This window comes from Montipora capricornis, chromosome 13 (assembly GCF_036669925.1).
Source record: "Montipora capricornis isolate CH-2021 chromosome 13, ASM3666992v2, whole genome shotgun sequence".
Taxonomy (NCBI): Eukaryota; Metazoa; Cnidaria; class Anthozoa; order Scleractinia; family Acroporidae; genus Montipora; species Montipora capricornis.
Window position 1 is genome coordinate 34,310,913 of NC_090895.1, and position 3,415 is coordinate 34,314,327.

General features: G+C 39.5%; 1 pseudogene; it reads right to left on the reverse strand.

The window, feature by feature from the left end:
- Positions 1 to 1,870, reverse strand: part of LOC138030781 (uncharacterized) — a 7,607-nt pseudogene extending 5,737 nt beyond the window's left edge.
- Positions 1,871 to 3,415: the final 1,545 nt, after the last annotated feature.

Sequence of the window (3,415 nt, forward strand, 5' to 3'; positions counted from 1 at the left end):
TATCTGAGAATGATACTCTTTGAAAATTTTGAACAATTGAAATTAATTGGCCAGTTCCGAGGTTCAGGTCTGCCTCATCGTCGAAGCGAGTCTAAGTGAGAAGTTTTGCCTTATGAAAAATAGTTTTCGGTCATATACTAATACCCGTGCACAAAAACTTCGCACTTAGACTCGGCGTTTGAATAGGAGGCAGCCATGAACTCGAAAATAACCTGTGGAGGTGTCAATTCCTATCTTGCTGCGTTCGGGCAGAGCTCTTCGTTGCGGGCACATCCCCTGCCAGCAGAGTCTCCCTTCGTTGATGTTTGGAAACTTGGCATGCAAAGCTAGCAACGCATGCAAACTTTTTTTCAAGTGATTCATACGGGATCCACGTCCCAGGTTACCCATAGCGGAGCAAAACAAAAACTTGCGCTGTGTCATCTGCTGGCTTAGTGTCAATCAGCAGATGATTGTACCCAAAGCGGCGGGGTTGTGAAACCTGCTGTGTTCAAAAACCAGGTTGTTTCTATGCATGATGTGGACTGGCGATTGGGAGTGTGAAAGGAGGACTCTACTAGCAAGGAATTAATTAGAAACAAAAACTTGGTTCTAGGCTTTCAACCAGCCGAGGCTTGGACCAACGCGGTCAAGCTTGTACACCTCCTTCTCAAACATGGACCTCCTCCATCTGGAATATATGTTATTTTAAATCAAACTATCCCTGGCATACTTGTTCCTCTAACATTTCCAGCATTAGAAACGAGGCAAAGAAAAAAACTTACGTTGAAGAACAAAAAGGGGAGCCGGAGGAATTAAAAATGAAGACTGTTTGGGAATTAGGTCTAATGATGGTCCCACAGAATCATTCAACAGGTCAAAATGACGTTGGGGGGAAATGCATACGAAACCAATTGGAGTCAAAAAGATCCAGCTTACTCGGACTAATAGTTGTGGTTATATTTGTTTTCTAATTTATAAAGATAAAATGACTTCAATATATGAGCTCCCATAATATAGTCTTTAAACAAACATAGTAAAGCATGCAACAAATCGACGCACCTAAATTCGCTCGACGGGAAGAACGGTGCTCTTTGAACTCTATTAAGAAAATAAAAATCTCTGCGAAAAAGAAAAAAACAGCGAACTCGCGTAGGTCTTAGTTAACATAGCAAAAAGGAATCCCATTTTTAGTCTACGGTACCTCATTGGATGGCATGATGCTAAAAATTAACACCAGAAGGGCGCACAGAGAATAAATTTAGGTGAAGCTTAAGAGCTGACGACTTCATCATGTAACTCAGAATACGTACAGACAGGCTCAGAAAATACTGAAACACTTGCGTGTGGGAATGTCAACATGATGATAAACAAGATTGCAAATTTTAAGGGAATTAATCCCGCTTTCTGACTGGAATGAATCCGCTTATTCAGTATTCCAAACTTACTTTGCTCTTCAAACGGAAAAACGAGCCTAAAAAAATCATCAGACATCGTTGCATTCCCAGAAAATGGTCAGAAGTCTCCTTATTCCAATGGTCTAGAAAAATGTAACTGACTCTCCCATAGCAACGGTCCGTATATATGTTACTCCGGTGCAGGAAATTAATCTCTTAATTAACATTGCATATTGCATGATATGTATTATCATACATAGCAGACTGTTCCTGCACGAATGGAGAGAATAGACATTTTCAAGCAAATAGCCGAAATTGCTCGATGTAACAAAAAAGTGAAAGTTTGGATGGGCAAATTACTGCTTCATCATCATCATTATATCTTTATTTACTCTCGGATATTAGAGTAGCTTCATGTAGCTATTATCTCCGAGCATTTACCCTCCCAAACATGATGCACCACAGAAGACAGACCACAACACCGGGAACTCCATGCCCTATTCTTTGCGAATAGTGCGTGGGTTCTTTTGAGTCCACACAAGGTTAGAGAGTCTAACCATTTGCAGATTTTCTTACAAAATGATGCAGATGTAATAATAAAGGTAGACTCAACCACTAGTGATCTGTCTACCATACAGTAATAAATATTTGTGAGCTAACGTTTCGAGCTCTGACGAAGGGTCAACTCGATCCTCGTTAATCTTAATTTCTATCGGTGGTTAATTAACCTTCATGATTCGTTAAGTAAAACTAAATTACTTTCGTGTTTCATTCCTAGTTGACACAGTATTACAGTTTCCTTAGAAACTGATCCTTTCATTCTATTACACAGTAATTCAGTCAGAATCTAAGAACGTTTGTCAACCGTTTCCATTAAATCTGCGTATAGGAGGTTTTCACGTGATGTCACTCATCGCCGCCATGTTGGTGGACGAAAACAAAAGATCTCTCATTAGCCTCTTTTGCTCGTCCACCAGAGGGAGGTCGTAATTTTCTCTATTGTTATTGGTGTCTCTAGAGATTGGTTGAAAACGTCCTATTCGTGTTTGTAATATGCCTTCCATGTAAAGATGTTTCTGGTCTCTCGAATATTGTCATCATTGAAGAAAGTTCTCGTAAAAGCTGCCTGGCCCCCGTCGTTCAAAATTAAAAGGAGGATAACGTTACCCACCTGATAAATCCGGCACTGTTCAGTGGATAGCGCAATATTAGTTCCGCTATGACTTATCCACCGGCTAGTGATTTATCTGGCGTATAGCCCTATCCATCGTTTGAACAACTGGGCACTGGACAATAGACCCTTAGTTGATCCTTGATCAGCGAAAATTGACTTCAATTGAAATAAATAAATGAATAAATAACTAAATAACTAACTAAATAAATAAACTACAAGTTAGTCTTCCGAGAGGCACTTCAAGATATAATTACAAATGAATAGGTGTATTCCGTTTCAGGTTGAATTTGCTGTTGAATTGTCTCACAAAATTGACAACATACGTTGTAAAAGAGAATCAGTTTAACTAAAGTAGATCAATAACAGAAAATATAATACGTTTTCGCTTTCAGCACTTGGACAACATTTTTTAAACTAAGAGAAAACTGACATATTGTACTGTAGTCTACCGGTCAAAGAGTAATCGGCATACGGTCGATGAAATAGACGGTAATTATAACTTCTGAAAACAAGTCCTTCAAATGATAGAAGGAGGTAGTTTCTAAAGAAACTGTGGTGCTGCGTCGGTGGGGAAGTACTGTACAAAAATGTGGTTTTATCGACGGAGTTGATAATGTAAATTGGCCACCGTACAGAGATTCTAAAAGCTGACGTTTCGAGCGTTAGCGCTTCGTCAGAGCGAATCAAATGATATTGCCCATCGAATCGACAAATGAACTACTAAATGTAATCAGCAACTCGCACATTCTATATTTGGCGCTAATTGGCCAAAACTTCTCGGATGGGCGTACATATATCATATCCATTAAATCTGGTGCATTTCCGGACGGCTTCTTTCTCTCTCCCATAATAGTTTTCATGGCCT